The sequence below is a fragment of the Pinus tabuliformis genome, chromosome 3_2 (assembly GCF_031772625.1).
Source record: "Pinus tabuliformis cultivar Carrire ecotype Pingquan chromosome 3_2, CPIR1, whole genome shotgun sequence".
In the NCBI taxonomy this organism is placed as follows: Eukaryota; Viridiplantae; Streptophyta; class Pinopsida; order Pinales; family Pinaceae; genus Pinus; species Pinus tabuliformis.
This window is the reverse complement of record NC_142302.1, coordinates 724,044,684-724,058,873: the sequence shown is the minus strand read 5'-3', so window position 1 is coordinate 724,058,873 and position 14,190 is coordinate 724,044,684.

Below are 14,190 nucleotides of genomic sequence, written 5' to 3'. Positions count from 1 at the left end.
GTTTTGGATATTTTTTTTAATGATTCATTGATTGATGAAATTGTTATGGATATTTTTTTTAGTATATTAAATTGTATGTGATAAAGTCAAAAATCACCTCTTTTTTAGATTTTCATTGATCATATTCCCTTAAGGCCATCAAGTTCACCATTTGGTCCCAGGTTAAGGAAATATAGGAGTCATGAAGTGGAATTGTCCAAGCACTTAAATCTTGAGACATGTTTCTTTTTAGTCACTTTATACTTTCTTTCTACGTAAATTTTTGATGAAAATAGTCTTGGAACATGAGGGGCGTCAATAGTAAGCGAAAACAAACTCCTAAAAGAAAAATGGTATGCAAAGCACCCATAAATAATGTTGATATAAGAAGCAAAAATATTAAGTGAGGTTCAACCTCATATAATTAGAAAATGGGGGAGGAATTTCCAAGTAGTAGTGATTGATGCTTAGAGATACTTGGGTGGAATGGTTATTATTTGAAATGATTAAGACATCAAGGTTACCAATATGTTTACCTCTTTTCGCATTATGACAATACAATTTTAGTTAATTGACATTGAGGACTACTACCATGTATCCAATGTCTATGACTCCAATATCGCAAATGGAAAACCTCTATTTCTCAATTCTATTTCTAGCACAAGTAATTTATACTCCCCATCTCCATGGATTGTTGGGAGTGACTTCAATATTATAAGTGTCTCGAGGAAAAGAAAGAATGAATCGAAATGTTTAACAAGATATTTTGTAAGCTATACCATTAAAGCCACAAAGTAGTCTCCATTAAAGTTGTCAAGAAATGAGTCTCCAACCCACACATGTGGATCAATGAGATGTAATACATGTGTGTGTGGTTACGAACTCAATACACCTCTATAATAACTCTACAAACTTATGTATTTCACTCTGTCACAGAAATTGACAGTAGTGTGACATAAGTAAACCAAGAGTAGACATGAAAGCCTTAGGAAACAAACATTCCTTAGATCCTCAATTAGGTGCTTAAATGATGAAGTGAAAATGCAAGGAGAAAAGAAGAATTCATGATTTAACCATCACATACATGTGATCAAGTGTGACTAGGAGTGTATATATTCATATATTTTCCAAAGAGGGAGTGAATACATGAGTTACCATTTATTGGCCCTTATTTTTCTTTCTTTTTCATTTTCTTATATATAGGAATTAGGGAATAAGGTTTTCATAAGTTTGGCACAACTCATAGATATAAGATTTACATGAATTTTCACTTCAACCTTAGAGTTAAGACTTAGATAAATCAATATAGTGTATGTTTAATGATTTTGGCTTTCACTTTTTTATTGTATTTCATCACAAATACAAAAGGGGAAATATTTTGCCACAAATCTATGAATGCTTAATCATAAAGTCGTCATGTGATGAAAACAAATTAATGATGTTATTCTCTACGAAAATGATGGGTATTCTTGAGAAAATCTTATGCTTGTGGATGTTTCCTCCCTGGTTGAGAGGGAGTGAGGGTAGACACCATGTTATCCATGTGTCATGTACTATGGCTAGGATTAACAATCGTAAGCCTAGTAAAGGCACTAGTAGGGATAATGGTGGATTGGATAAACATCTGGGACCAATATTCTTTGAGAATTTGGACATTGACTAGGACTAATCGCCATAAGTCAAGTACATTAATCCAAGATAAGAATAGTCATGAGGATTGACATTTTCTGGTGTCAAATATTATGATAGTGGATTAGGAAATGATCATGTGAGGACATACCTGGTAAACATCTTGGTGGGGTAAGTGCCTTGAAAGGCAGTGGTGTCCAAATTTATGCCTCCCAACATTGTGCTCTGATCTAATGGAGAGATAAACTTGTTAGTCAAGGCCTTACTATTTTGAAAATTTTGGCTATGATGATGTAAATCATCATTGATGCTTATCAATCTAGATCCCTTCTTATATGAATATTTCAACTTGAGAGTACTTTTTTGTCTCATTATGAGTACCTCGCTAGTTTAGAGGGAGGGTCATCATCTTCATTATTTCCATCATCACCACCATCAATGTGATCATTATTGTCATCATTTCATTATCATCATAATCACCATTCATGTCTTCTTCATGATCATCATCATCATCATGATTTTGTATATTGTTGTCAATTGTTCATAATTATAGGTATCATAAGAAATATCACCAACCTTAGGACACATGATATATGAAAGAAAAATAACCACTTTATTTTTTAGAAATGATTGATGATCATCAACATCACTACCATTATCATCGTCATTATAATTGTCATCATCCCCATCATCATAACTAATATAAGTTTTATCATAATTTTTGTCATCTTCATCATGAACATCATAATCATCATTCATGCCATTATTGCTCTTGATTATGACCAAGATGAAAATAATGATAATGATGATCAGATGATGATGACTTGGAAGATGACGCCAAAGATAATTATTATGATTTTTACCATGATAACATTTAAAAATTGGGAGGAATGGCCAAGGTCATTAGCATCATCATCATTGTCATTGTAACTCCCATCGTCTTTATCATCATTGTCATTATCATAACAATCGCAATTCATGTCATCGTCATCATCTTCATTATCATCATCATTATAATTATTGACATTATCATCAGTTGTTCATAATTTTCAATGTCATAAGAAATATAATCAATGCAAAAGATATGATGTGTGTTGGAAAATGGATGCAAAAGTAAACAAAAAAATGGGGGTAAAAATAGAAGTAAATTTGGATGAAGAGTGGACACAACATAAGTAGATGCAGAACAAGACAGAAAAATTGAACAAAAGTGGATGAAAAAGTAGATGCAATAGTTCATACAAACTTGAACACAAAATAGGACTCAAACATGGATGAAAAAGTGGAAGAAAACATGGGCACAATAGTAGGCATAAAACTTAGCATGAATTGTGGTGAAACAAATGTGGATACTCCAATGAATGTAAAAAGAAAGGGACAAAAACTTGAATGCAAAAAGGAGGAAAACTTGGATGAAAAAAGGGATGTAAACATGGGCCAAACATGGGTGCAATAGTGAACATAAAATTAGTTGCAAAACTAGAAAAATCAAAAGTGGATGTAAAAGTAAATTCAAAATGGGATGCAAAAAACATAAACAATATTTGATGCAAACTTGGACACAAAAGAGGATGCAAATATGGATGCAATAGTGGAAGAAAATGTGGGTTGCAATGATAGGCATAAGATATGGCACAAATAATAGCACAAAAAAGGTGGATGTAATAATAGACACAAAAAAATATGCAAACTTAGATGCAAGACAAGATGCTATAAGGGATGTAAAAGTGGATGCAAACACGGGTGCAACATGAGAAACAAAATTGGATGCAAAATATGGATGAAATGGAAGTACATGCAAAAGAACATACAAAATGAGATGCAAAACCCAACACAAAAGTGGATGCAAAAATAGATGAAATATTTTATGCAAAAGAGGATGTGAAGATGGATGCAAAATTGGAAGCAAACGTGGGTACAACAGTATGTGCAAAACATGGAACAAATTTTGTCACAACAAAAGTAGATGTAATGATAGATGCAAAAAAAGAAGCAAATGAAGATGAAAAATAGGATGCAAAAAGGGATGTAAAAGTGGGTGTAAACATGGGTGCAACAATGGATGTAAAATAGCTTTTGCAACTTATTTGAAAGAGCAATTTTGTCCCAACAATTAGACTTGTAGCATAAAGAACATGGTTAATACATATGATTCGACCAAAAACTAGTTACTACCAAAATTCAACCAAAAAAAATATTACTGCATAAAAATAGAATTAAAAACAAAAAAAACAAAAACAAAAATTTCCCAAATTAAAAATAAATAAATGATAAACTTTTTTTACCAAAATTTAGTGATTTTTTTAGTGCTAATACTAACATCACCATTACAACAAGATATTTTTTTAGTGCTAATACTGCCATTACAACAAGATATAAGAGGGATATAATGGAAAAAGTTTAATAATAATATGTATGTAGAAGATGGTCTTCAGACTGGTGAATTCATGATAATCAATGGGACTACAGTCAAAATAATTGGATGTTATTTACTTTTTTACATAGATTGTCAAAATAATTGCATAAATCGATTTTTTTAAACCAAAATTTAACAAAAACTTTGCTAGTGCTAACATTAGAACCACCATTACAACAAGATATCTTTCTAGTGTTGACAACACCATTATAGTAAGATACCTCAAGAGAGACAGAAAATTTAGAAAGTATGATAGTAATATGTATCCAGAAGATGGTAGTGAAACTAGTAATTGTTCATTCTCATTATCATAATCATTGTCATCATCATCACCATCATCCTTGTCATCGTTATTTCCATCATTACATTATCATCATAATCACCATTCATGCCATCATCATCAGCTCCATCATCATCATCATTATGGACATTGTTTGCAATTGTTTATAATTATAGACGTTGTAAGAAATATCATCAACCCAAAAAATGTGATCAGTGCTAGAAAAGGGTTGTTTAGGACACATTGATATACGTAAGAGAAATAACAACTCTATTTTTGAGAGATGGTCGATGATCATCATCATCACCACCATTATCATCGTCATTGTCATTTTTATCATCCCCATCATCATCATTAATGTAATTTCTATCAACATTGTTGTAATCATCATCATCATTCATGCCATTATTGTTTTTGATGATGACCTAGATGAAAATGATGATGATGACACCAAATATAATGCTTATGATTATGACAATGACAACATCTAAAATTGGGAAGATTCGCCAAGGTCATTACCGTCGTCATCATCATAATCATTGCCATCATCATCATTAATGTCATTGTAACCACTATCGTCTTTATCATCATAATCACAATTCATGTCATCGCCATCATCTTCATTTTCATCATTGTCAATATTATTGACATTGTCATCAATTGTTGATAATTGTCAATGCCATAAGGAATATCATCAATGCAGAAAATATGATGAGTGTTGGAAAAGGGATGCAAAAGTGAACATAGAAATGGGGGCAACAATAGAAGTAAAATTGGATGAAAAGTGGATACAACATAAGTAGATGCACAACAACATGAAAAACCTAACACAAAAGTGGATGCAAAAGTAGATGCAATTGTCAATGCAAACTTGGATGCAAACATGAAGGCAAAAGTGGAAGCAAACATGGGTCCAATGGTAGGTGTAAAACTTGGCACAAACTGTGGTGAAACAAATGTGGATGCAACAACGGACACAAAAGTAGATGCAAAAATGGATGAAACAAAAGTGGATACAATAGGGGATGCAAAAACATACACAATATTTGATGCAAACTTGAACACAAAAGAGGATGCAAATGTGGATGCAAACATGGAAGCAAATGTGGTTGCAATGGTAGGCGCAAGATATGGTGCAACAAAAGTGGATGTAACAATAGACAAAAAATATGCAAAATAAGATGCAAAAATGGATGTAAAAGTGGAAGCAAACATTGATGCAACAGGCAAAACAAAATTGGATGAAAAAAATGGATACAATGGAAGTAGATGCAAAACCCAATGCATAAACCTGACACAAAATTGGATGCAAAAATAGATGCAATATTTGATGAAAAAGAGGATGTGAACATGGATGCAAAATTGGAAGCAAACGTGGATACAATAGTGAGTGCAAAACATGGTGCAAATTATGGCATAACAAAAGTGGATGTAATGATAGATGAAAAAAAAGAATCAAAGTATGATGCAAATGAAGATGTAAAAAGGGATGCAAAAAGTGAAATTTAAAATGGGTGTAACAGTGGATGCAAAATTGTATGCAAAAGTGGATGCAATAGAAGTCGATGCAAAAGTAGATGCAAAACGAGACACAAAACCCGATGCAAATCCTGGTCCAAAATTGGATACAAAAAGGCATGCAAAAATAGATGTAGTAGTTGATGAAAACCTAGATGAAAATGAGGATGCAAACGTGGATGCAAAATTATAATCAAAAGTGGGTGCAAAGGGAGGTGCCAAACTAGGCGCCAATTGTGGCACAAAAATATTAGATGCAATAGTGGGTACAATAATAGATGCAAAAGAGGATGTAAATATGGATGCCAAACAAGATGGAAAAGTGGATGCAACAAAAGTAGATGCAAAATTATATGCAAAACTAGACACAAAACTCGATGTAAAACGTGGCGCAAAAGTGATGCACAAATGGATGAAAAAATGGATGCAAAAAATGATTTAAAAAAGGATGCAAAAAAGGATGCAAAAGTCGATGCAAAAGTTGATGCAAGTGTAGGTGCAAAAAGTGGATGCAAATGAGGATGCAAAGGTATGTCAAACAAAAATAGATGCCAAAATTGATGCAAAACCTGGAACAAAACCTGGTGCAAAGGATGACACAAAACTTGGCATAAAATTTGGTGCAAAACGTGGTGCAAAACCTATTGCAATACTTGGTGCTAAACTTGGTGTAAGATTTGGTGCAAAACTTGATGCAAATTTTGTGTCAAGTTTTGCACCATATTTGATAAATGGATGCAAATAGCACCAAAAATGGGCTCTAGATGCAAAAAAAGAAGTAAAAAGGGACGCTAAACGCTGGTTTTGTTGTAGTGTACCACTTGATATTTCGAGAATTGTTTTGGGTAGTCCTTACCTCTATGATAGAAAATCAATCTTCTATCATCATGAAAACAAGTACCATTTGTTCAAATATGGTGTGGAGTATATTGTGAGAGCTCATCGCAAGAAACTAAACCTTTCATTAGTTAATGCAGGGAAAATGAAAAGACTAGTGAATTCAAGCAAGAATTTAGTGTTTCTTATGATCAAACCCAATGTTGATGTTGATTATGAAGCGTTCTATGGTTGTAATTCAAAATTGGAAACTGATTTGGTTGATGTAGTTAACCATGATGATGAGGTATTTCAGAAAGAAAATGGATTTCTTTCCAAGAGGAGAATCCAACATGAAATACCATTGTAAAGAAAGTGTCTTCTTCCTAACATTGACATGCACCAAATGTCAAGAAGGAAAAGTGAAAAAATAACAAAGCAAATCATCCGACCATCTCCTTCACCATGTGGTGCACCTATTGTTTTGTTGTCCAAGAAGAATGGAGAGCATTTCATTAAATGGGATTCAAGAAGTGGCTGTCATCAAAGTAGAGTTGTTGAAGGACACATAGGGAAGACAACATTCAAAACCAAGCAAGGTTTGTTTGAATGGCTTGTTATGCTTTTTGGTCTTTGCCATGCTCCTACTACTTTCATGCATATGAAGAAAGATGCTTTGAAGCCATTTCTAGACATGATAGTCTACTTGGATGACATTTTCATTTTTAGAAAATTTCGTTATGAACATGTAATGTGTGAGAAAGAAATACTTGATGTCATATGTCAAGAAAATTTGTTATTAAAGATGTCAAAGTATATGTTGGATAAAAATTCTTTGATGTACTTGGGCCATAATATTGGAGAAGGTGAGCTGAAGTTAGACCTCTCCAAGATTGATACCATTTTGGATTGTTCAATGATCAAGATAGTCATTTGGATAAGAGGTTTTTTGGGAGAAGCCCAATGTGGGGAAAGATTTTGTTCATTTTTTTTCTATTGTAGGTCATTTGCATTCTTTGATAGTTGTGAAAAAGGTCTTCCATTGGGGAGGCGAACAACAAGAGGAATTTGATGCTTTGAAACAAAAGATCAGTTCAACCTTCATACTTTCTCTTCTATACTTGAAAAATTCATTTGGTTTTCAGGTTGATGTATTCAACTATGTCATGGGTGAAATATTTATGCAATATGGTAAGCCCATTTCATTTCATTAAAAAAAAAAATCAATGGTGTAGAGTTAAAGTTGGAGCGACAAAGACACTTTCATTAGATAGGCTTTCTTCTACTATTCCACTTGGTCAAAAAGAATAAGAAAGTTATAAGAGACAAGTTTGTCGATGTGCTTTCTGGGTCTACTATTTTTGTAACTACTTTCCTCAAGCATCATTTTGTTTTACATAAAAGTTATGTTCAGAAAAATACATACTTTCAAGATGTGCATTCAAGCTTGAGTCAAGGAATCAAGTAGAGGAATTTGTTCACCATTTGCATCATAATGTGTTGTATCATCTTGGTAAGAAGGATGTTTTTGTTGATGGTAACATGGAAAAATCCAAGGAGTTCAATGAACAAATCCAAATGGTACATCAAACAGGGCAAGATCAGCTTGAAAAGAGCAAAGGCAAGTACAAAGCAAGGCATGATAAGCATCATGTAGATCACAAGTTTCAATTCATTTATGAATGGATCAAGATTGGAAAGGTGAGGGAATTGTACCCTCACCTGCTAGATGACTAAAGTGATATTTTAGGGTCCAAAAAGCTTCCAATGGGGAGGAATGAGTTTAGGTGCTCAAAAAATAGCTCAAAATTCAAAGTTTTTGGATTGGTGTGGAATCTAGATGACCGCGTAGTGCTCGTAATCCTGAATCTAGCGCAAATCGTTTCACATGAAACAGACTCTATATGAATCCAAAAATGAGTTTTTTTTTCTCTTTCCAAAAGAGGCGAATTTAACAAAAAAAGGACAGCCCAATCAACAGATCGTACTACTAATGTGGCACTAACTGGGTAGGGTATGTGGTAGTTTGACTTGGTAAAAGTTACTTCAGCAAATGGGGTGTTCACAAGTGGCTTCGTTTCATTGGTTGAAATACTGCATTTTTTATTGGTTGGAATGATGGCCAACCACGGGCTGACACGTGGCCCAGCCGAAGGCTACCAAGTGGCAACCCGGGAGGCCACCAAAAAGTTTTCTATAGTTTGGGCGGAGGCAGTGGGGGTCAAACCCACGACCTCCCAACCATATTCCAGAGTCTCTGTCATTGCACCATATACATGGGTCTTAACCATATAGTTCACGCGTTCTATTTGAAATTCATTGGCGTGGAGTTTGAAGGTTTGGCCAGCCCGTGGTTACATAACTGCTCATGTGACCACCATGGCGGAGGAGTGGGGGCCCAACTGATGGGGCTAGGCCATTGGCCTTAGCCCCGGGCACGTGCCCCCCAATGTGGTCTCAATTTTCAATTCATAGGCGTTAGCAGGCATTTTAACTATCTGACAATTTCGCTCGGTTTTTGGTGAAATTGTCGCTCCGTCAGCGCGCTTGGCGAGCGAAATTGTAAGATGATGCCGAATTTTGGGGAATTTGCAGTGCGATTAGCAAAAGATTGGGAAAGGCCCTAACTTCTTCAGTTTTTTACTGAATCAGGAGTAGAAAGAGGCTGCACAAGCATTTTTTGGCATTTTGAAGCCATTGGAACAATTTTCAGAGCATTATGAGCATTGTAAATTGATGTATTAACATTTTTTAGCATAATAGAGAGGGTCAAGCCATTGGAAGCTTGACCAAGGAGACGTAGCCCAGGAGGGGTGAACTCCTTCATCATGTGCTATTGTGATACTATTTACGGTGATGTTTATGTCTACCATTTGTTGTTGTTTAGTCATTTGTTTATGTTAATTTTCACATATAAATTACATAAAGACACTCAAAAACCCATGTTTTAACTTGCAAAAAATCTCACAAATCCTCAAGCATATTTAATATAATCTGAAAAAAAAAATTAGCACAGAAAAACTAATCTTCTTAATCAGATGAACAATGCAACAAATGTGTCAATCATAGTTCAAGTGTAAAATTTATGCCTCCCAGAAGTTGACTTATTGTGTTTGACCACCATGATTCAAGAGGGTGTCATGTAATCACCCATTATTCATGGAAAAAGGGCTAGCCATGTGAAGACTACGTTTTTAACTCTATTTGAGAGTTGAAGGGGTCAAATTTAACCTCTATATGGCTATTGTGTTGTGTTATAATGGGGCGACTGGGAGGAAAAGGGTTACATTCATTTTGATTAAGTCTGGTTCCACAATAAAGAAAAATGACTTGAGAGTGGGAATGAGAGAGCATAAAAAAGAGGGTTTTTGTTTTTTAGAAACCCACAAACCATATGTCTGAAGTAACTTCCTTCTCATTTGTACTTGCATTATTTCCATTCTAGGCAAAACAGAGCAAAGAAACCTCACCTTTCAGCTAAGTTTTCTCTTGAAAGGGTTTCCCAAAGCATATATTAGTGTTCATTGTGATTAGTGTGTGTTTGTATTTCACTTTTCTCTACATTTTGGGTTTTATCTATTGCATGCACAAACAAAAAAACAATGATAATGATATGAAATTTGAGGAACTAACCCTTCATAGTATATATTTCAATTTATTTTAATATCTTTTATGTGACGAACTATCGAGTGGAACATCCACAATTGTTTATAAATCATTGTATATCTAGATGAGTTGAAGTTTGACCACGTTGCAAATGATAATGTGGCACAATGGCAATGTATACAATGGAGTATGATAGTGAGGAAATGGAGGTGAGGTAGTAAACCATATGGAGGTGGCATTGATGGTGGATGTTCTCGATAAATAAAAAAAATCTAGAAATATATGTCTTTTCATTAAAAATGGGAATTTTAATTTTTTTTTTCCTCAATCTGGATGTATTTAGAAGTTTGGATATCTAGATGATCCAGATAGGTCAGAATTCCTAAAGACCATAAATACCAAATTCTTAATAAAGGGGAGTTAAGGAAAATCCTAGATCTTGATGCAAGCAGTCATATGTATTAGGATTGAGTGTGTGGCCCTATGCAATGGTGACAGGTAGTTGGGAATGCCACATGTTAACCAATGTACCATTATATGATGGAGAGACATTGGTAGAGGACTACCACATGTTTGTGACATGTCAACAGTACAGACATTGATGTGGCACTAGGAAGGGGAAATCTTCATATAGTCACAACTTTGGATCCAAAAATTGAATTTGGATTAAATTTATATCATTGGAAATTTCTTGATGAGCAAAAGACAATGGTGGTAGTAGAAATGAGTTTTCAGGTGGTTGGGGGAAGAGGAATTTTGATAACCCCATCTTGATAAAGTAAACCTTGAGATCAGGTTTGTACACTCTATACCCTAAAAAAGGCCTTAAGGGGATTGGGTGCCTTACTCCATGATACAAACACTCGATTTGTAAAAAGAAAAAGCTCAACTAGACTTATATTTGGTAAGATCTATGTGAATAATTAAACAAAGATTTAGATAATGGAAATGTCGAAGGAAATCAATCTTTACAATAAATACTAAAAAATGACGAATTAGAAGACACACACTATCAAAGCGTGTTTTCTTTGTTCAACTCGACAAAAATCTTCAAAAAAGTGAATGCAATGACCCTATAGATATCAAAGGAGAAGTATAAGGTGTAGATTATGGACATTAGCTCATCAAGGCATGCTAATTGCAAACCAAATACTGAATGAGAGTAACCTTTTAGGAAAATGATTGAAGACTAGGTACATTTAAATGGGTCGCATAGAGGATGAAAGAACAATTGTAGTGGTCATAATGACCTTTTGAGGATTTCTAGATGTGTCTTCTTTCAAATATCAAAATCTAAATGATAATCACGAGGAAAACAGAGAAAACTCGAAATAGAATTGCATTGCAATGGAAAATCAAGAAGGCATGGATAATATAGAATGCATCTCAAACATAGAAGAAATTTGTGAGGGGAACCAATAGGATGTTGGATTTATGCATCATCTATTTGACCCAATAGAGTGATTAACACTTATTACCCATTGTTATAGCTAAGAAAAAGAATGAAAAACTACAAATTTGTGTAGCTTGTATATGTTGAACATAGTAATAATAAGGATATATTCCTTACATTGTTTAGGAATGAAGTCTTCTAACATGTGGTGAGTTATGAGGCATATTCCATCCTTAAGTACAACCAAGTCTCAATCACAGAAAAAGACCAATATCTCAAGATGTTTACAATATAACAAGGAGTATTTGTATTTAAGCAAATGCCTTATGGCATGATGAGTGCCATTGCATGTTTCTTTAGAGTAATCATAAGCATATTTAAAATTTTCATCCAAAATCATTAAAAATGTATATTTAGATAATAAGTAGTTTGTATGGATGCCTAAATAAGCATTTGGTATATTTATGATACATGCCATATTGACATGGTCACATAAGAACCTTTAAACCCATAAAAGTAATATTTTTTTACATTAAATCTTTAATACATTGCGAAGGTATCATCTTAAAAGCTAGAATAAAGTTATAACGCAAAAGCCTTGTAACCTCAAACACAAAAATGTTAAGACATCTCTGAATTATTGAAAAGATAAGCTTCTAAACATAGTTACACTAAGGTTACCAGTTCATGTCATGTATTAATTCTACCCAACAATGGGCGAGTGAAGCAGCTCTTATGCAATATGAGAAAAATCTATTAATCATTTGAATTTCATTGTGTTTGCCAGTAGAAAGTTGCCACCAACTTAGAAGAACTACATGCCACTGAGAAAAGCATTGGGAATGGTGTGTTACAAGCAGCACTGCACCACAACATGAGGGCAGTTTCAAGAATAAGCTCAAAAAAGCAAATTGAGAGATTATCCAATTCCAAAAAGATCACAGTGAAATTCAAACCTTAGTGCCTGAGTTTACCAAGCCATTTAAATTGAGAGCTGTGGGATTTGAACCCACGCCCTTTCAGACTAGAGGCCTAAATCTGGCGGCTTACACTACTCGGCCAAACTGTCATTTATTAAAATAATCTCGGAATACTTTTTGGGACAGAGTCATCTAACGAGGCGGAGGAATTGCCCAGACAACTAATCTGGGCAAAAAAAAATTCAAAAAATTTGGTAGAGGCAGTGTTTGAATGGTGTTTTTGATGGTGGAAATGGATTCAACACTATCAAAAACCTCTAAAACACCTAAAATTTTGAAGTTTAACAACTATAACATGGATTTAGAAAAATCCTTGCTGGATTTTCTCTAAATATGACAAAAATTTCCATAATTTTCCAAGCAACTCCTCCGCCTGGTTAGACTATGCGTTTTGGGACAGCATAAATCTGGCTCCTTGGACCACTCGATCAAAGTATCATTTAGATAATAAAAAAATGTAAGAAGATATATTTACGTTGTAAAGCGTTTCTTCTGAAAACAACTCTTTTACCAATCTGTACCATTAAATGTTATAAGATTGTAGGGTTTAGAGTTTTAGATCATTATATTAATATAGTTAATAATTAGGAAAAAAATTAATAATTAAAATATTTAATAATTAAGAAAAATTTAAAGGAGTAGTCTACCTAGGCTGTAGAATGGCTCGTTTTCCGGCGCTGGCCAGAAAATCGTCCGGCTCCGGCTACCGGTAATCTTTCCATCCTCCGCCACCATCTCCTAGCTCCGCCACCCTCTTTCTCGGCAGTTCCTATTTCCACCTCCATAGCAAAGTTAATGCTATGTCCTTACACCCTCTAACAGCGGCAGACAGCCTCCTTGACGTCATGGCGCCTTACATGCTCGACCATGGATCATGGCATGCATCCCTCTCCGACGATTACAGGTCACGCAGCTCTGGTGACTCTGCCGTCTGCCGTGCTCCTGACCATCGACACTGCCCGCCTCCACTTTGGCCTCCACTCTAGCGTATTGATGAGGCACATTTACCAACCTCTGCCTATGATCATCCATCTATCTGGCTATTTGTATTGATGGTCATGAAAAGTGGAAGCATGCGTAAGATAGGCCCATCCATTCCTGTGATATTGATAGCCATGAAATGGCCTTATACGAAACACAAGACCCGCCCCGCCCAAATTCGAAATTTGAAATGGCCTCATACGAAACACAAGGCCCGCCGCACCCAAATTCGAAATTTGAACTTGTGTCGATGTATTAATGGAGTTGGAAATATTGGTTGCCCTCTACTAGTGTTCTTCTGAAATTGAAACTTGTGTTTGTAGCGCTCGCCGAGAGGGCGAACCAAAAGGATAGAAGTGCTTCACACAGAATCCACATTCATATGTAAGTGGCATCTCTGCTTCACATCTATTGTTCGGAGGAAATTTTCAGGCAGCGATGGACAAAATAGGCTCCGCTAAATGGACCATTTGGATTGTCGTCATGTTGTTGTTCGGGATGATTTTATTGGTCGATGTTACCACTCAACTAGGTAAAGAAGCAATTTTTTTGTATTTTTCCCTTCATTTATAAATAAATTAACCTCTTCATT